This window comes from Protopterus annectens, chromosome 1.part1, assembly GCF_019279795.1.
Source record: "Protopterus annectens isolate FY-2018-M chromosome 1.part1, PAN1.0, whole genome shotgun sequence".
Classification (NCBI taxonomy): domain Eukaryota; kingdom Metazoa; phylum Chordata; order Ceratodontiformes; family Protopteridae; genus Protopterus; species Protopterus annectens.
Window position 1 is genome coordinate 775,201,222 of NC_056726.1, and position 22,873 is coordinate 775,224,094.

A 22,873-nucleotide genomic window follows, 5' to 3' on the forward strand; every position below is an offset into this window, starting at 1 on the left:
ACTTTCTGACATAGGTAAAGACAGATTTGCAGTTATTTTTGTTTTTGTGGCTATTTTAAGTTCATATTCATGCTTTGAGCTTCCTAATGGTTCCTTTAAGCTCTTTGCTAGTTTGCTTAAGTGGGCTCTTAAGGTAGGTAGAATGAGACCTCTTTAAGCATTACACAGTTTCTTTCTGTTGTTATATAATTTATTTACATGGGTATTCCAGCACAGGGGGTTGTTTTTAAACTTCTCATTATATTTGTTGCAGACAGGGACTGCCATGTTAATAAAACTAATTAAGTGGGAGAAGAACTTAGAGACACATGTAGCAGCTTTAGTAACAGGATCTTCCAGAGGAGGATTGCAGCAGAATTTATTTCAGTCATCAATTAAATAAAGAAGGTTTGCTTTTGAGAAGTCCCTAATCACAGAGCTATTTACAAGGACAGTACCAACAGTTTTAAAGGAAAAGGTCACTAAATTATGGTCTGATTTAACAAGGCATGGCGAAACATATGGAGCTGTGCAAGAAGTCATCATATTTGTCAGGACTAGATCCAGGATGTTAAGGCCCCTAGTAGGATGGTTAAGTATTTATGAAAGAGAGTTAGCATTTAGAATATAAAGGAAGTACTGGGCATGCCAACCATTGGCTTTGTAGGCCAGCCAATTTATTGATGGATAGTTGAAGTTCCTTAGTAGAAAGGTCTTAGATTTAAAGGCAATTTCAGCAAATGTGTTAAGATAGCTATCATGCTCAGAAGGGCTCATAGAGGGTGATCTAGATTTAGCTATGAAATAGAAATGAGTCTTCTTTAGGGTGATGTAGAACTCTAGGAGTTCAAATGTGATGTCCCAAGGAATCGTTTATGAGGTGATGACATCCTTGAGAAAAACTGATACCCCCTCATAATTTCCAATGGCTCTGAAGACTTGATAGTCATTATACCCGGAATAGAGGGAGTGCTTTCATTGCTCTGAAACCATGTTTCTGTGACTATACATATATGGATGTGTCCATGTTGCATAAGAGCCTGAAGTTTGGGCATTTTTTTCAAGACTCCTATCATTGAGTAGAGTCACATTAATGTGTTTTAAATTAGAATTTACAGGGTTGGAATATCCATCAGATGAACTCTGCCTAAAAAAGCCACTATGTGGACAGCAAAGACTTTAGCCAGAATGTGAAAGCTTTGTTAAGAGAAATGAAAGCCATTTCTGACAAAGCAGGAAGATTTGTTAGACATCTTATCCAAAGCTGACAAATACTGGATCCAACTAGAATGATACCAACTACATAGCCACTTAGTAAAGTCAATTATCCTGTCTTTGAATTTTGTCATAATTCTGGGTTATGGCAAAATACTACTCAAGACCAGTGTATTTCTTGCCTCAGACACACGCAGAGAAACTCAATCATATCCTTTTGCATGTCCTTTTGAGTAGAGTGTCTATGGTCATTCATCCCCAAGTAGACCACTATCAGGTCATAATCATATTTGTCAGGATGGAGTTATCTAACAGCCCTTGTTACATCCTAGATCCTGGTTCCAGAAAGACAGCTTAAGGCAGTCTGTGTAATGTTTCCACATAATCGCCAAATTACCTTTCAGGGAAATTTCTTATTGAAAGTTGACCCAAACAACAACAAAACACATTTTGGGTCCTCCCCAGTAACAAATACTTCTCTTTACCCTTCTACATTTATAACACTTGGTATATGTTTTAATTTCTCATTTTCAATTTCTAAAGTTACATAATATTCCCATCCTCCTGTTCATACATCTCTATATTCCTTTTTTATTTCTGCAACTAAATCACAAACAGTTTATAAATAGTTTATTAAATTTTCTTTCTCAACCTCAATTCCATTGGCTCTGAATTGTATTGCTACTTTGTTCTTTACTCACAAATCATGATTATGAAAATGTTTTTATACCAAAAGTAAATATTGACCTTTTCTTCACATAGCTTCATAAACTTTTCAAACACAGCAAAAATCTTAGAACTAATTATGTAAAAGCGTTTCTTACAAAAAAAAAAATGAAAGCTTTTACTTCAGAAGCTCTAATATCAATAGTAAAATAACATTATCCCAAATGTCATATCTTTCTAATAACCTAGCAGTTTTTGCCTTTATTCTTACCATGGATTTTATTCTCGTCTTTCTTGATCTTTCTACTAATGGTTTATTCTTTTCTTCTACTGTGGCTGAATATGTCTTTTTAGCCATATTAGGCATCTTCCATGATGTTTCCAATATGGTATTTTTAAGGTTAACCACACTAACCAGTCTCCCAACCATTTCAGAAAGAGTATCACTCTTTTGCAACTCTTCCTTCATTCTCTTCAACATATCTTCTGAAGAAAGCATGGACTCATCTACAGAGCTTCTCATCAGGTGTTTTTGCTATCTGAACCATCGTAATTTCCACCTTTGGTGATAGTGATACTATCAGATGACCTTCCTTCTCATATTCTCCTGATCCTCTTCCATGATCTGCACTACTGGTCACATCAGCATCTAATCATTGTGACTGCAGTACAACAATATCTGTGTCCTCTGCCATCTTTTCAACATGACCTGCACTGAGAACAGAAACCAAAATAGTATGGGTACTTTATTTATATACGAAAATAACTCTTGTTTACAAATTACTTACATATTTACAAATATTTGCATAAGTACAAATATATAAATGTACAAATCTATCTACACATATCTTCTTTACAATCATGCTAAATGTTATCCCTATTAGGCCCCCACTACTTTTTCCATAACCACATCTGAATTTACTTAATATTATTGCTAAAATCCATTTACCATTAAACATAATTTAATTTATTCTTTCCTTCCATGTAACACATATAACATAAAATAACTTTTATCTGTTTTTAACACATTCTTTATTTCTCTTCTTATAATATCCATATTTAATCATAGCCATGTTTATTTCACTTCTTTTATATTTTCAACAAAATTCTTTACACTGTTTTCCCCATATTTTTTTAATCTTTTAAATTTCAGAAAGTCATGTTCTGTAGTTTCTTCTTCTTGACAATGTAAATCTACTCTATCACTTTTATTGTTATATGGTATATTCCTTTTACTGACAGTTTATCTATTGCTAGTCTCCACCAAATATCTTGATATTGTACTTTCTGAATACACCATTTGTTTCTTGTATTTATAGCTTTACTATTTTTCATCTGTTAGATTTTCCATGGTTTTACATAGTAATGTTTTATCATTATAGTCTTATATCACACTTTTCTATCTTTTTCTATGTCATCAATTTTTACTTTTCATAAACATGCTTTTCTAATAATGTTAGCAATATAAATACACTTGCTAAGTATGCTATTTTTCCCATCAGTACTGAATTTATCAAATAACCTTTTTTTCTGAATGATAAATTATGTCTTCCAGAGAAGACAAGTTTGTTTTTATTTCTTCTATTGTTTTTCTCCCTGAATTTTGCTGACATCTTTATTCACAAATTTTATACCTAACATAAAAATTTCATTCATTATAAAATATATACCCACTTTCTTTACTACATCAACTAAAACCTTTACCTTTTTCTTTATATAAAGTCTTCTCTATTATCTCTAGATACTCATTTGTGAAAATTACTTCTTTTATCAAAATTTTTTTTTGCAATTATTATAATGTCATCTGCATATGCTAACAGAACTAGAATTCTTAACCCTTCAGGTGTTGTATACCCCACCTCCTTCATTTTGTAATTTAGTTCATATACTATCATATTCATAACTAATACAAAGAGTATACAACTCTTTGGGCACCCTGCCTTACACCACTCTTCCTCTTCATATGTAACTTTTAACTTAACCAGCCATTTACAAGTATTTTTACTTTATTATTACTATATGCTGGCATACATAATTTCCTAATTTTCTCACTTATATGCTTTCACTATCACCTATAAGATTTCATGTCCAATTGTGTCAAATGCCTTATTAAGGTCTCCTGTCATGAATTTTGCTTTTTCTATTCTGTTCATAATATCATCCCCAATTTCTCTAGCATTAATAATTCTGGACAGTCCTTCCCCTTTATATTTTATGTATGTTATCTTCCATAATATTTTCCATTTTAGCTTCAAATCTCTTTAGTATTATTAAAGATCATATAAATTACAATTCAAAACAAATTTGTCTCCAGTTTTTTTAACTCTCTTCTATATTCCTTCTTCCGTATGAATTTAAGTAGTCCACTACATAAATCTTTATACATAAAGCCATTCATTGAAATCTTTACAAATATTTATTGACAGTCCCTTAAATTTATATACATTTCATACCCTATTCCATCTGAGCCTGCAGATGAATCTATATTTACGTGTCCTAACACTTTATCTACCTCATTTAAAAAATTCTCCTATTTCAACTCTTTATTCTCTTTTTCTGTTAATTTTTTTAACTTTTTATGTTTTTTTCACTACCTTCTTTTTGTCTTTGAACATTTCTTGTACATATTGTACTACACTATTTGTAATCTTTTCTGAGTTTTTTCAGTTTCTCCATTTACATTTTATTTCTTTCATTACACTGCCATCTTCTTTTACTAATCTGCTTAATTAACTGGATACTTCTCTTTTTCCTTGTAAAAAATATCTTTGCTTATATAACAATTCTTGTGTTTTTTTCTTGATCTGTTTCATATAATTATTTTTCTTTGTCAAAGTACTTCCTATCATTATGTTTTAAATCTTCGAAGGCATCATTTTATGTTCTTTTACATTTTTCTTTCTCTACTTTTCTCACATCATATTGCCACTGTAAAAACTTTTTTTATATTTTCCTTAATTCGTTACAGCTGAGTGCACCTCCAGGCATTTTTTTCAGTTACTTTCTACTATGTCTCTAACCATCAAACTTATATTTACATTAATAATTCCAAAAATATTCTGATACTTTGTATGTAGCATGGTTTATCTTGAAGCATACATGATGGCAAACACAACTGTACTGCTATATGACCTCTGTCAGTGAGTATTAGTTAGAACTGTAATGTGCTAACTTCATTTTTTTAAAGGTGCACACTCAAAAGAGCTGTATTGGAGGGAATTAGTTATCAACCACCATTCATCCCAATTTTTTTATAAAATGTTCTCACAGTAATATGATCTTTCCATAACTGTATTACTAATCTCTTTACTTCTTCATTCCATGCTTTCTTATTTATTCTTTTTATTCCTTTGCTTATTTTTATATATTCCTTGTTTTCTTTTATCTTTAGCCATATTGCAAGATAATCAGAAAATGCTGTTTCAACTAATTCCGCTTCTCCTATAACTAAACCTTCTGATACTATAAAATAATCTATTTCAGTTCTATACATAACCCTTTTGTAAGTCTATGAATTTTTGTCTCAGAGTTTTAACTTACCACATCTTATAACTTCCAACACTTTTCTTATATCATTTCCTTTCTTTTTACACTTGCCTCTTAAATCACAATTAAAGTCTCCTGTTATTATAATATTCATATTTATCACTAAATAGTCTAAAATCTGATGAAATAAGTTTTCCCTGTCTTTATAGTTAGTATAAGCATATAATGGTATAATTATATATATGTGTTCTTTCTATTTTAAATCTACATTGGCTAATCTTCCCATTTTTGCTAAAGTTGCATCTAATTTATTTACTGTATTTCTGCAGACTATAGTTATTCTAGAACATCTCTCATTTCCCAAATACCAGATTATCGTTCTTCACTATAGCTTCTCTATAGCTTTTCTGTTTGCAATTTTTCTTCATTTATTAACGTGGGTTTCCGCCAGGTGCTCCGGTTTCCTCCCACATCCCAAAGACATACTGTAGGTGGATCGGACACTGTACATTGGCCCTAGGTATGAGTGTGTGCGTGTGTGTGCCTTCTGTGGAAGGTTGGGTGCCGGGCTGGCAACTCAACTCCGTAAAACTCCACTGCCAATCATGAGCAGGCAGGTGATCCGCTGTGGCGACCCCTAACCGGGAAAAAGCCGAAAGAAGAAGATTAAAAATAGCATGTCTTCTAATATAATTACATCTACATCACATATATTACACCACTATAAAATTCCTATTCTTCTTACTACATTCTTAATACTATTCACATTTATAGAAAGCACTCTAAAATGTTCCACTTTCATAAGATTCATGGTTTCATAGGTTCATAGCTAATTCCAAGGCTAGTTTTTCAATAGGCTATTCTATGGCTAACTAATTTCCTTCCCAAAGGTGAGAATCAGACAGTGTACCTTGTGTCTGTGAGTCAAACACATTAACCATTATACCAAGCCCCTATCCTTAGCTGTATATATTCTTTTTTCATCCATTTACTTTCTTTTATTTTTATTTTGTACTTATCCCTTTACATATGCTTTTTCTGTCTTTTACCCTTTTAACAATATATTTTTTCCTTTTACTACCTCCCAGTGTATGTATTTCATCACTTATTTCAGAACCTTCTTCTATGTTCCCTTTATTATTTTTTCTCATCTAAATTTTCTCTTCTAAAATGTCTTCTCTTTGTTCATTTTCTTGTCTTTGTTTTTCTTTTTCCTTACTGTTGCTTTCATTTTTGCAATTCATCCATAAATGTCCAATTTTGTTATATTTATAACATTTCAATTCACAACTTTTTGTATCATGTCCCATTTCCCTGTAAACATTTTCTTCTGTCACAGCTACTTATCAAATGTTCTTCTTTTCCAGAAAAGAAACATGTTTTGGGGTGTCCCCAGTATTTTACAACATCCATATCCCCCTCCACATTTATCATGCTTGTTATATGCATCATTTTTTCTCTTTCTATTTTCAACACAATATTACAATCTCAGCCACCAGAGCAGAAACCCTTTTTATCATAAACTTTTGCAGTGTCCAGTACTTCTTTACATAAAGCTTGCAAATGTCCTTCCAAAATCTATCTTTCTACCTCTGTTCGAAATTGTACATGAATCTTCTTTTTTGTTTTCCTGTTAAATGCTTTTTTCACATGAATATTCTAAGGGTTACAGTCTTTCTTTTTTCATATCCTTTCAGAACATTTTCCATTGAAAAAACAGTCTCACATATAATGCATCTCTTCATTAATATGAATAAATGCTCTTGCCTAATGTGCTTTTACACACAAAGGAGCTATTAAATTGTGTCACATTTCATACATATCTATTTCCTTGCCTTCTTCATAGGTTCATAGATTAGTACTAGGCTAACTGCCCTTTTGGGCCATTTGAAACCTAGCTAGTTACCCCATGTGAGAATTAAACCCTGCACTTTGTGTCTTTAAGGTAAACACCCTAACCATTATGTCATCCTCTTACCCCTTTATTTTGAATACTTACCATGTGCTTCTATTTTTAATTTTCTTTTGCCTTCTTTTCTGCTACTCCACTTTTGCCTTTGTTTTACTTTTTCTACATATGTTTTTTTTTCCATCTCACCACTATTCTTTAGGATTGTTTCTGTATCCTCCTTTTAAATTTTCTCCATAATATTCCCCAGGAAACATCTCTTTCATTTTGTAGCTCACTCAGCACCACCATTTATTTAAGTAAATAATCCCTCAATCCTCCCAACTGGATGGTTGTTAATTTACATCCATCAGTTGCTGACTCATCTCCATCAAATGGGTTTCTTTGAAACATTTCCTCAGAATCCTGCACACAGTCTCCAGTCTCAATATTTGCTTTCTCCTTCATTTCTTTAACTACTCCATCATCTCCTTCTCTCTCCACCTGCCTCCCTGTTTCTCTGGGCTGCCTCTGCACTTGGAAAGGAAACAGGAAGTGCTCCTTCATAATGGTTACGACTCACAACAATAATGAGTATGGGAACTTCCACATTACACTGGCCAACTTTCCCTCAGATCGTATGGATATTGCCTTGGATCTCCCCTGGAAGGAGTTCACCTGCAGCAACAACAAAAAAAACAACTGGCACCCAGGATCCTGCTCTCCCAAACACAGCAATCTATAATTTGTTTATTCACTGATACTTCCTTTAAACCCATTCAGGGTTGTGAAGGAAGTGGAGGACTGCAGGACCTATAATGTGCTCCAGTAAGCAGGCTCCCTGTTGGTTGAAAGCTATAATGTGGCTCCACCAACTAGAAAATGGACCAGGCTTCACGCAGAGGAAGTATTCACAGGTAACAGATGGTTCTTTAGTGGACCACATCTGCCTATTCTGTGACCTGAGCACACCTGATATGGCTGACATGAAATTATTGTTGTAATACACATTATGAAACAGACATTGTACTGAATAATATAAATTAAGTAAGTAATAAATAAACAAATACAACAGCAGTAGTGCTGTTCAAAAACAGTACATTTTAAGTGTTTCAGTGTAGCTCTATAGTATACCCCAAAAAGTAAAGGCAGTTTAGTAGCAAAATGGTAGTGCACTAAAGTACAACATGTAAAGAAATAACCTAAGAAAACAATCTGAAATATTTTTCACCTGAACAGAGAATGATACTTATACATATTACTGCAGACAGGTCTAACTAAGTCTTAGAGCTGCAGACAGGTAAATACGTTCTGATCAGTGGCAGTATATATTCCTGTTCAGTGAATTTACATTCATGAACTTATTATAGTTATTTTGGCTTTGAAAAAAAAAAAAACTGAAGTGCTTCATTAAATTTTGGTTATGTACCAGCAGATGTTTTTGTTTTCTGTAGAAGAAAACTCCACATAGGCCATGATAACATTACACCATCAATAGCCGCACTGTCTAATAACACGAACTTTGAGGTTGTTGCAATGCAAAAAAATGAAAAATGCTCCGAGTTGCAGCACATCCTTTTCCCTGAATTCTATTAAATGAGAGCCTCAAAACTGTTTTGAATATTCTATTTCAAGAATCTTACTGCTACCAGGATGATAGTAAACAGTAAAAACTGCACCACTCTGCATGCATTTATACCACTTATAAAAACAGATAATTAACATTTTGAGATGGTGAACAAGGTATAGCACCATAATATAAACAAGGCAGTAACATCCCTTCAAATAATCGAGGGGATTTATTAAAGGAAATAGCAGGAGCTCAAAAGGCCCTGCTACCAAAATGAGATAATATGTGATTTAGAAACATGTTAGCCATGATGAGGCAAGACCTCAGTGTTGCTTAATTTAAATGTCTCTGAATCAGAGTTAGTACTGTGACACTCAGATCATTGTTGATCTGTACCTTGTGGCAGAAAATTGCTGCTTGTCTTTCCTCCCATGGTTCCCTCCCAGCCCCAATCACCACAATAGCTTATCTGACATTATGACACATTTCTACCCATCTTTGGTATGTAGTTTCTCCCTCCTCTTGATCCCTTTAATAGTTGAAATGCCATTAAGGCATGTATCTAGTATGCAATAGTGGCTAGTGTGTCCTTCCACCCATAATCACCACAATGCTGTACGTGCAGTTATGCCACTTCCCTCATGGTTAGTGTCTCCCCTACCCCATTCTCAGTAGTGATGGTGCCATTGTAGCACTTAACTATACTGTTTCTCTGGTCTCTAGTTGCCCTCCACCTCAATCCCTGTAATGCTATTGGTGCCTTTATGGCACTTATATTTAATGTAATCTCAGTGTCTAGTGTTTACCCCCACTTCCAATCCCCTTACTGATGCTGGTGCTGTTAAGGCAGTTACATTTAGAGTAATCCTTTGTGCTTGTGTTCCCTCCCCCTTATCCCCATACCAATGCCGATGCCATTAAGGCAATTAGGATGAATGCATGTCCCTCACACACAGATTCACCATAACATTGCCTTGGCAGGTAGCTGAACATGGCCTTTTGTCTGTTTTCAGTACTGCAAAATGGTGGAGGTGGCGATGCTGATATATACAGCTGAGTGCTTTTTTGAATTGCTTGGCATGCAGATCCTTCTTGGAGAGAGTTACATTGGAGAAAGCACATGGATAATTTACATATGCTTCACCCCCTCCTTAACATTCAGCACAACCCCTGGGCTAGCCCTATATGGTGCTATATATCTTTGTGTGAGAGGACCATGCAGCATGTCATGGTACCTTCCTGAATCACCGTAATTTGTTATTTTTTTTTATTCCTTTTTGTGTGAGAGCCAACATAATACTCCACTGTTGTAGATAGTTAAAGGAAAGCCATACACTTAAAACTAAAAAAAAAATGTTTTTCATCATATCACCAATACAAACCTATTAATATTTTTTAATGTTTATGTAACTTCGGTGATGTAAATTTATGAGGACAGAGTACACAGTAGTAAGAGATATCTTTTTTAAAAACAGTTGACTACTTTAATTTCTTACTTTTTTGATTGTTCTAGCAAGAGTGTTGTATTTTTTTCTTTTTATCTGTAGTTCTAATCTACATTTTTCTAGCTAAGGTTTGAAGTCAGTCATCTATGACTAGTAACAAACATCTAAGAATGACAGCAATCACTATCAATGTTTAAAACATTTTATCAGATCTATATTTAAAATCAGTAACCTTATTATTTACTTTGTTTCTTCAGTCATACAAATCTGAAAGTAGCTAACGCTCTCAGGTTAAATGATGTTGTGGATGGTGTGCCAAATACCAGAAGGGAATGATTTCAAAGAAGCTAGGCTGTTGTCCAAAGAGACTACAAAAACAGCTCTAGGCAGAAATTACAGTGAATACTACCTAAATTACGTTGCCTTTGTATGCAACTGACTTCTGGGTTGGATTAAAGGATGATAATATCTTTCTGATGAGAAAAACTTGACGCTCCTTAAGAGAATTACAGATGGGAGATGACACAAAAGCAAACTTCAAATAGTACTGTATTAGCACAGGGAATATGATTTTAATTATACTTGCTGTATCTAACAGTTTATTGTTCTAGTTTTTGCATTTAGGCATTCAGTAGAAAGTGATGATACAATGTACAATATATGAATAAAAATATTGTTTTTTTGTTTTTCTGCTGAGTCTAAAATATTACCTGTTCATTACAAAAAAAAAAAAATCAAGCAATCATTGATTAACAGAGTTCAGTTGCAAACAATTCAGTTGGAATGTCTGTTAATGACAGAAACAGCTATCGGCTACAATACTGATAATAATAAACATCCTGGCAGATAGGTTCAGTGCTAACTTTACCCCCCTCTCACCCCCTAAAGGGCCCATCTTTATACCAGAAGAATGCAAAGTTCCTGTAATCACGGCTGCACAGGTAAAAACGTCACTCTCCAAAGCCAAGAACACAGCATCCATGGGACCTGACAACATTCCAGGCTGCCTTCTACATGAACTACAGAATGAACTGGCACCCCACCTAAGTACCATGTTCAGTCATAGCCTCACCTCAGGCTTTGTGCCCATTGAATGGTGCACTGCGACAGTTATCCCACTCCACAAAGGGGGGGCCACAACAGACCCTGGGAGCTACCGTTCCATTAGCCTGATGAGCCTCATCTGCAAGGCCATGGAACGTATCATCATGGAACTCATAAACAAAGACATTGGAGATCTCCAAACCCTGGACCCCACACAGTTTGGGTGTGTAAAAGGCAGATCATGTCTCCTAAACCTGATTGACTTCTTTGAAGTAGTCACCAAAGCCATAGATGAGGGTAAGGTGGTTCACACAGCCTATCTAGATCTCGCCAAGGCGTTCTACACCATCCCCCACTCTGGAATTATAGATAAACTCACTAAACTGGGTATAAATCCCTATGTCACAAGATGGGTTGCCAACTGGCTTACTGAAAGAACCCACACTGTGAAAATAGCAGACTCCAAATCAGACTTCAGACCAGTGACAAGTGGAGTACCACAGGGTTCAGTCCAGGGTCCTCTCCTGTTTGGTATCTACTTCTCTGAAGTACAGGCTAACACAGACGGTCTTTGGCTAACTAAATTCGCAGATGACTGCAAACTAGGAGCCATAATCGAAACTCCTAACAATGTGGACATCCTACAAAAGGGCCTCACTGAGACAGATGCCTGGTGTCAAAGACATGGTCTCATGTTCAATGCCAAAAAGTGCATTGTCATCCCCTTTGGTAAAAATTCTGTACCCATGAACTACCACATAGGCGGGAGTCTACTTAACACCAAAAGTGTGATAAGAGATCTTGGGACATAGGTGGACAGTAGTCTCTCCTTTGATAATCACATCGCCAAAGTGGTCAGGAAATCCTTCTACGTGGCAGACCTCATCACAAAAGGTTTCTCATCCAGAAAAAAGAGGTCATTATTCCCCTCTACTCATCACTCATTAGACCCATTATAGAGTACAATGCCCCTTTTGGTATGTACCTCACAAGACATCTACAACAATTGGAAAGGCCACAAAAATACCTCACAAAGAGGATTACTGGCCTCAAACAGATGCCTTGCGCAGACCGTCTCAAAAAACTCCAGCTTTACTCTATCGCATATCACCTACTCAGAGGCGATCTCTGCCTAACATACAAAGCTATGTCAAACCCAGAGCTGTTGGACATGCTCCACTTAAATAAATCCCAATCCCTCTGAGCTACATGCTCTAGGGACCTAAACCTTGTCACCACAATAAACAAAACATGCTGGAGGGATAGATTCCTGTCCCAAAGACTTCCCATACTCTGGAACAGACTACCTATCTATGTCAAACAGAGCTCCTCATTAGCACTCTTCAAGAAAAATCTTGATGACTGGACGGGTAATAGGAGATTCACCCCGGGGATCACTTCTGTGGTTCTGCTTGACAGGGGCACAGGAAAATTATTTTCTTGGGTGGCGAAAGCCAGGGGACATTTTTGGCTAGGCTTGTATAGGCCCTAGGGCCAATAGCCTAGTACCTACCTATGAACCTATGAAACTAATATTGAAAATACTGATAAAAAGTCATACCAGGTTTCATTGTGGATGTGCCTGTGCTACCAAAAGAAAAAAACACAACATAACAACATAATATCTATCATTGTCCTTAAAACTTACCATCCTTCTATTGTGTGGGATTTAGAAGTTAGAAATATATTTTTCATTAATGCACACTTTACTATTTGTACAAGCAGCTTGAGCAAGGTACTAAGTAAAAAGTCTGAACAAGTTATGTTTATATTCACCTATTCCCTTTTCAAGCACACTTGTGGCAAATGGACTTTGGCTTAATACTCTGATGATTACGTTAACAATGTCCTTTCAAAATTAAAACAGCTTATTGCAAAAACAGTGCACAAATCATGAAATGTGAAACATTTTTCTGGTACTTGGTCTGATTTCAACAACTGACGTGTATTTTCTTCCTATACAGTATTATGTCCTAGTGCAACATTATCCAAAAATGTGTTATTTAAATTTGTATTATATGTGTTAAAAATCTTATAAAGGTTTGAAATCATATTTTCCAGTTCCTCATTATTATATAAAATTTCATGTAAAATGTTCATTAGTTTTGGTGCTTCTTTGTACTGTGAGTATGATAGAGGAGGAAATTTGTACTGTGCAAAAAGTGTAGTATTCTTCAAAACAAACCAGTCTTGTAGATGTAAGTTATATTCTGTTGTCAATGTTTATAGTGTCTTTACTTTTATTCCTGCTTGGCAGACCACATTTTGCTAGTAGAATAGGAAAGAACGGCCAACCATAACAATGGAAGGGCACCCTTTAAATCCTAAGCAGTAAGCAGAGCGAACAGTCCAACACCAGTCTATCAAGAGAAGTTATATCAAACATTTTGTGAAGTTGGCAAGTGTGGTAATGGTAATATGATCTGAGCTGGATAAATGAGGAGTCAGACTTTGAATTAAGGCTAATAATAATAATAATAATAATAATAAAACAGAGTTTATGACACCACAGAGAAGTATGGGATCTGCACAACTACTCATACTGGCTATAATGTGGAGGGTGAAACAATAGTGGTACAAGCGTAGGGAAATGAGTTACCTTGCTTCTGGAGATACTGACCCCAGGATTCAGCAAGACCTGCACGGTGTGCAGGAATAGTGCCAGAGCTGCTGTAGGCAATATGGCTGACATGCAATCCAGGAATGAGCTCCCGGGACGTGCACGAGCGCTCCTGCACTATTCCTGCATGAACACAGCTCCTATATGCTGATTACCTGATTTGCTGGTGAAAGCCATGCAAATAAGGTGAATTAGTGATCCAGGAAGCAAGGAGGCGTCCGTACAGGAATAGTGTAGACTGCAGAAAGGTATTCAGCCAGTAGCTGAATGCATTTCTGCAAACTACAAATCTGAGGCATGACAGCCAATAAAAAAGCATGTATTATAAGGGTTATGCATGACAATGGCCAAATATATGGCCATAGGCATGAAAACTAGTTTCAAAATTATAAAACAATAACTTTTTTGTTTGGCCAATTTTGGCCGTTTAAGTGTAGGTCAGTGGTGAGCAAATGGGATCGGCCCAAAAATAAGAAAAAAAGCTGGAAATAAGCTTTTAAACCAAAAACATAATTTTGCCATAATAGTCAGTGGTATGCAGAACACAACAAGACCTTAGAATAGTGGTTGCAAAGAGGGGAGGCTGAGTGTCGGTTTTGTAACCATGCATTAGCAGTCAGTTCTATGCAAATGAGCTGAATGATACTGAATCACAGATTTCCCCTCAGTGCTAGCTTGCATCCAACCGTGTAGATGCAATAACACCATGGTCTAAGCCTAAGAGCTAGATGACCTCAGGAGGGGGAGTGTCATGACTGGTGTAAGCTTATTGGAGCACAGTGACCCATGTTTGCCTTAGCTAAGCACAGCTAAGGAAGGGGGTGTGTTTGAAGCTGCCTATCAGTATTTACATTGCCTAAACAGGTGTGCACACAATGCACTGGGTTTTAAACAAACAAACAAAAAAAAAACAGGAAATAGCAGCTCTGTTCACATCTGAGCACTGGGTATGTGCGGCGCGCCTCGGGGCTTAAACAGGAAGGCAATGGGAAGGGAAAACAGAAGTAGGAAGGTAATCAAGGAGAACTAGCATATATGTACACACACACACACACACACACATATATATATATCTATATATATATATATATATATATATATATATATATATATATATATAGATCTATATATGACCATATATATAACACAATATACAGATGCATATACATACATGTCTAAATATTTATGTGTATGTGTATGTACATGTATACATATATCTACATATATATATATATATATATATATATATATATATATATATATATATATATATATATATATCCTTGTTATGTGTACACGAGTGTTGTATTTACCTTCCCAGATGTATCCCACCATATTTATCTGATATGTGTTTATATAGATATAACAACATACTTTACTTATTCAACAATATTTCCACTAACAAGTACTACACAATTGTAGAAGTCAAAGCAGTTGTTCACTACTATTCAGTATGTGTACTGACAGATATATTGGAAAAAAATAACAAATGTTTTCATAGCTGTGATGGCTTAGTGTTTAACTGCTCTGACTATAGTGTACGTGGTCCTGGGTTTAAGGGCTGTATATTTTGTTGATAGTCAGAACAAGGACTGTTTGATAAAGAGTGGCTAAGGCAGTTTTGAGCAGCTTTAAGTGGGTTTGCACAGGTTTGCGTGACAGTAAGTGGTGCCAACATACTGTTAAATGTATAGGCGCTTAAACCATTTCAGCTTCGCTTACCAGTGCGCAAATCTGCTTAGCATTTATATTGCAGCAATGCTGAAACTTGCTAAGCATGGCTCAGCCCTGGTAACCAGTGATCACATTCCAGTCTGATAAAATAGCAGGGTAATGACATCTTTAATAAGTGTATTTAATTCCATGTACATAACATGCGTCTATGTAATGTCATTACAATAGTAAGTGGTGTGAGTCTACTGTCTGGGATACCTGAGTATATATGACTTGTACAACTCTCTTTTCTGTTTGAATGTGTTCATACGTGCGAAGTATCCCAGGTTATATGCTGTCACACTGGCATGTAGTGTATCATTATGTTAATACCATTAACAGTGCTTTCCCAAGTAAGAGTAGATTGCAGATTGTAGTACTGGAACCAAACACCCCTGCATACAAAGATCGACTCTGAGTCCTGACTTTCGTGTTCTTGGTGTGTGAGCTGTGTGTCATTAAGTATTTGCTACTGGATATTGATCTGACATGTGGATATTAACTGTAGACTACTGTGTGTATAGGACATGTCATTGAGGGCTGCTGTCATGTAGTAATGGCATACCTATCAGTGTCAGACGTCTATCTGTCAAAACATTCATCCTAATGCATAACCAGTTGGCTAGCTGATGTCTGTCTGTCCTCTGCACAAATGTGCAGATTTCAGGTATCCATCTTGGCTACTCACAGGCAAGCTATGCTTGACTGACACTGACATGTCAGCCCAGCTGTATTATGAATGCCACAACTAAGAATCCCCACCCTGTATGTACCACATGCCATGGATACCTCAACTACGCTACCACAGTCAACAGAACATGCTTGGGTACAGGTCTCCAAGACAGACGCTGACCATGTTATGTAATACATGTTGCATACATGTCAGTTGGAGCACCTCACTGGCCCTCTGCAAGAGGCCACCAGATGATTGGATGTTGCATTTATCTCTCACCCTAAGGATCACTCAGATGGCATTGGTTGATAGATCACCTGCTGGCAAATGGCAGATGGCATGATACCACTTTACCCACTTCTCATCTCTCCATGGACAATATCCTGGTACACACCTAGGAACATCTGCACCTATAGATCCCAGTACTGACAAATGTGTCAGTGTGCATTACTGAGAATAACAGCATCTGTGTGTTTGTAAACCTGTAGTTGATAACACCCTTTGGGTCTTCACACCCACTACACCCCCCATTGCCATAGTTAGATATGGCTGCTGCTGTAATGGACATTACATGTACCTTGTTACACTCTTCACCCTATAGGATACCTGGAGCTTGCAGTACAAGCACAGCACTGTTGTACAAATGGGTAGATAGGCATGGGTTACCCTCTGAGTCCTGGCAAGTGTGCTTATCTGTGCAAGTGCATATATTTGTAGGATACAGCATACTGAGGCCACATTCTTCTAATATAATACACCTTGCCATACAGTATAAGGGATAGTGATGTTGCTGACCATAGGAGAGCCATGACAAAGCATCACCCTACTATCACTCTGGCATGTGCAATAGATGCATATCCCTGTAGTAGCACTGCTGTATTGCAGTCCTGGTCAATGTGTGATTGTGGGTATGTCAGAGTATTATCATGGGTTTCAGTGAATGCAATATCCAATGTGGGGTGTGAGTGCTGGGTATACTGTCTTTACACCATGGTACCCCAGTACATGTCCTAAGGTCCACTGTATGGGGACCACTGTCACCATCAACCATACAGGTAACTGATTACACTATCCAGCCCAATGATGCATATGCTGTGTGCAACTTATCTGTAACAGAATGGACAGAATGACAAGGTAGTTAGCACTATTAAACCCAGGTCTCTCAGATGCATGTATGACTGTAATGTGTTTGTCAATGTGTATATGACAGTATGTCACACTATGTATTGCTCATAAACAACCAGTACATCCCCCATTACCATACTTTACAAGGCCTGGTGATGTTCTTCACTTAACAAGTAACCTGGGACACACCTCATCCTAAAAGCTGTGTGGTGTGTGCAATTAAGGTCGCACACATTAGTAGCAATAAGTACCTAGGTAGGGGTTCTACTCTCAGTGTTGCCAAGTAAGAGTGTGTGTGTTTGTGAAGGGATCTACTTCAGTTTGCAGAAAACACATGTCCCAGGAGGTCATCTGTCTGAAAACTGACTGGCAAATGCTAACATTTCACAAGTATCATCTTGTGGAAATTCATTCCATCAAAACTAGTAGTAGATGGGTAATTGCCCTCTTCCCCACTGCATAGCTGTACAGTGATACGGGGGTTGGTATATATAGCTGGGTGTAGATCTTGTGGACACAGCCACCATCATTGCAGTGACTGTTGTGTGTATCCTCCTGCTTAGTCGGCTGTAATACTGTACAGTTTATGTTAGCAGGTTAAGTAGTTGTCAATCACACTATCTGCTATTCTACTCCACCCCACACCCTCCAAAGGGTAGGGCTGTGCCACTCACACCAGCACACCTATGTTTACCAAGTTGAGGATTGCACTACATTGGGGAAGGGGACATATACCCTTCCAGTACCATCGTCAGTGACATTAAACAAGCAGACTGATTATTTCCCAATGTAATGTTGTGCCTATTCTGTCTTGGTGGAATTACATAGGCTAAATACATAGGCTAAAATGGGTTCCCTGCAAAGGTACATACATCCATGTGTACAGTATTCTCTGTGTATTGCATCAACACCAAAGCCATTGTGTGTGTGTTATACACAAACATGTGGTATGTACCACCGAGTACACTTACCATTGTCCACTGTAGAAGGGATGCTGACATCAGCCACCATGCACTTACCTGTATACACCCCTCAGACCTATCAGGCATGTGGCACATGCAGTAACTGTTATACAGACCTGATGACTTGTGTTCAACTGTACCCAGGATATGGCATGGTCAAGGTGTCACCATAGTGCCATACCTCTTGTAGGAAACAACAGCAGACCAACATCCTGCTGACAAATAGATACCTACAACACAAACTGAATACATTATTGAGACCAGAATCACTCAGTATTAATAACAACTACAATACATCATGGCTGGACAGCTGCACATCCTGACATGTAAGCATTAAACTTCATTGCTGAAAACATGTTACACAGCATTACATTTGTATACCATAGTACAGTCACCCTGTGCATCTGAACCACATTAGCCAGTCCCTGCATTGATGTTAAAGATGACATGGATGTGGCACAGATATAATCATATGCACAGGGTGTGTTGTGGGTTTGCCAGAGACATAGGCTGAGCTGTTTGGTTGACATCATGAGTGTGTGTTAGGGGGATTCATTATTAATTGGGCTGTAACAAGTCAAGAAAATATAAATACCTCACAATGGTAAGCTGCACAAAACAAAGCAGTCACCAGGTAAAAAACAAGCAAAGTGCAGTTCCACGGCTAATAAAGGATGAAATTCCAAATCCAATATAGTCAAAAAGTTTAATACAAAAGAGATGAGCGCTTTCACAATTTAAACAATTGCTTCTTCAGATCACAAAACTAATGCAGTAGAAAGTAATTTATAAAATATTTATACTATATTAGTTAATATAATATATAAATATATTTAGATTTTCAGGTCATTTAGCATACAGTTGGATTTTTTTAATAGTTTTTATGCAGCTTGTTTATATACGTGTTTCTTATAAAGGATGTTTTTTACTGTGGTTGTCTTTTTAAATAGCTCTTTTTCTGAGCACATTTACTACTTTTTTACATATCACACAACTAATTATTGTTAATTGCTGGAGTATTTAAACCTGTGTTTTTTTGGTCTTTTTGTGATCTGAAGAAACAATTGTTTAAGTTGTGAAAGCGCTCATCTCTTTTTTATTAAACTTTTTGACTACATTGGATTTGGCCCTGTCAAGGAGAGCCACAGAAGTGATCCCCGGGGTGTATTTCCTATTCTAGAAACTGAAAAACCGACCCAAGAAGCAACACCAACAGCTCAAAATAAATCCTTTATTAGGTACAGGCACCACACTGAAAAAAAAAGCGCTTTCGCTCGGTATAATACCGAGCTTTTTCAAGTTATTCTAGTAACCAATTGGTCTAAATTATATACATACGCTAAAAACCACGTGGTTAAATCAATTAATTAGCTTGTTTAGCTCATTCTGACAATTGTAAATTTGAAATTCATCCACAAACAATAAAAACACATTATAAGTATTGACTACATAAGCACAACCATGAATAAAGTAGGAACAACCATTGAAACATGTGTATTTAAGATATATGCATATATAATAAATATGTTAGTATATAATAAATGAAAAAATAAATAAATCAATGAATAAATGATAAACCTAATTCTGAATAAATAAATAGAATAACTGTCTGATAGTTTATATATGCATTTCAATAAATACTATTAAAATAGTAAAACCAAGCTCCACAATTAAAAGTAAGGATGTGTGCGTAGATACACTAATACTTATTAAATGCCACTATTGATTCCCAGATTTCCTATTCCCCACCCACTCATCAAGATTTTTCTTGAAGAATGCTAATGAGGAACTTTGCTTGACATAGATGGGTAGCTTGTTCCAGAGTATGGGAAGTCTCTGGGACAGGAATCTATCCCTCCAGCATGTCATGTTTATTGTGGTGACAAAGTTTAGGTCTCAGGAGCATGTAGCTCAGAGGGATTGGGATTTCTTTAGGTGCAGCATGCCCAACAGATTTGGGCTTCACATAGCTTTATATGTTAGCAGAAATCACCACGGAGTAGGCAATATGCTACAGAATAAAGCTGGAGTTTTTTGAGACAGTCAGTGTAGGTGAGATGGTCAGTGTAGGTGAGATGGTCAGGATGACATCCCCCCATCCTCAGCCTTTTTGCAGATGCTTGACAACTATGGACCACACAAGTGTCATTTTGCAGTGTCCCAAATTCAGAACACCGTGTGTACCAGCCTAGTCCCTGCTAATGAACAGCAAACATACAGGTGTACACTGGCACCGGCAAGGTACAGATGGGGATGGAGGGACTGAGCTGGAGTGAGGTGCTGCTTGTGCAACACATGTATCTTAATTGATACTGTATGTAGGTTTCAAACTTGGTCTTGGTACACCATTACACATTGCAACACAATCCTTTGGGGGACTTTTTATGTTATGCATATGCTACCTGTAGAGAGCCCTGGCTGATGCTTCCTGGGGAAAATTTGTCCCATCTGATTACCCTAACCCATAGGCCACACTTAAGCAGAGTCCAGGCAATTTTTGACACAGGTACTGCATAGCCAGTACTTGCTAGACATTCCTGCAGCTCCCTCACTGTTGTGGCATGTTTCTAGGCAGCCTCCATGACCAGTTTGCAACATGTGCCGTCATCTGTCTTGGATGGCCATCTGTTTATTTTCTACATTAATGTCGTCCCATACTTCCTCGTCACATACATGACTGCACTGTTTGCCATGGTATATGCAATGGTGAGGTAAGGCTACATGTCCCACTCCTGCGTGCTACCTGTTGGGTATGGGATCCATTCCATGGCTTGAAACATGTGTGCAAGCCACAGCTGCCTCTATTGCAGGTGAGTTTGTAAATGTGATGGACATACGTCTTGGGCAGCAGACCATTTCTTGGTGTGACATTGAGGACCTGTTCTTGATGGAAGGTACATACTCATGAAGATGAATACTGTCAGTACCTCAAAAGCTGCTTCCATAATATGTTATTTGGAGTGTGTGCACACATATGCTTCCAGTGTTTGTTAAGGTATGTATTCCTCATATTTGCTGTCCTAACATAGGATTCAATATTACACATTCATTGCTTATGTTAGGACCACATTACAGGTTGTAAGGGTTGTGGAATGTGGTATTGTGATATGCCGTTGTGTAGATCTGTAACAGTTGCCATAGTAATAGTGGCATATACACTGTTGCAGCACTGTATAAGCGTGATGTTTCAGACATGTTCCTACTGTAGGCCATTTGTCCCACCATTATGTTCATCTCTCTCACACATCTTGCAATGACAGGTTGTTAGTTATATTGCAGGACTCTTACATACCCTTCAGATAGGCCACAATGGTGACCACTGTGATGCAGTGCAGTTAACAGCAACAATAAGTGAACATGTACAGCATGCATTATAGGTGTGTGTGTTAAACATGTGCATGGCAAATACCATGGCCCATAACATGGCCGGTGTATTGGCAAACTTGAACAAACAATAACATACTCACCATCTACAGACTGCTTCCCCAGAGGTATACCAGAGGGACCTACATAGTTGTGTGAGAGATGTGATGTCAGTAGCCACACTTGTGGCATGGTTACAGGGTGGGAGCAGCATTTCATTGCATCAACAGTACAAATCCACAAAACTACAGATTATGCACATTTGTTCATTGCTACACTGCAGCAACAGACTGTATATATTTTATCTCACATATGCATGATTAAACTTTACAGATGCAGATGGATAAGCAACAGTGGTCTACTGATGTGCTCTGTGGCCTTGCCTGTATGCTCCTCCTCCATTGTGTGAGTAGCACCCACCTCCACAATGCTATCAGCTAGGTCTTAGCTTTGCTGGCAGGCAGGTGCCCCTAGGCTGGCAAGGAGCTCTTCAGCATGTGTCAGGGGGGTTGAATGGCATGACCCCCTCCCGTAGCTAGCTGGTTCCTAACTGCAGCAGCACGCTGACAGGCGTGACGGATGAGGTCAGTGCACCGATGTCGGACCTGCTCATAGCTGCGGTTATGCAGGCTGACATCATTTAACTTGTGGACAAGCTTGTTCCACAGGGCAGTCCTCTCCTGCAGATCATGGGCTGTATGGCCAAATAGGATGTGGTGGTACTGCACCAGGTAGTTGGTAATCACATCATTTTTCTGGGGGGAATAAATTGGCAGCCAGTCTCTAGACATGGTGCTGAAAGACATAAAGAGGAAAAAGGTCTGAGGACCTCATACTGCAAGGATATGATAGTTGTTAATTGACATCTCTGCCCCCCCCCCACCATATCTGCAACAATAATCTGAATACACAACTCAACAGGTATGTTTACAGCAAACCTACTGTTGGGACATATATCGTATTGTATGACAAATAGTGCAACGTGCTTCTAGTCATGTTCCATGTTGAAACAGTATCACTGGTGGCCTGTTGCTAACAATGTCACCTGCATGCCATTGTAACAGCCACTATGGTTCCATATATACATGTGTTCTGTTTACTGTGTGACTGCTCCATATCTGGTG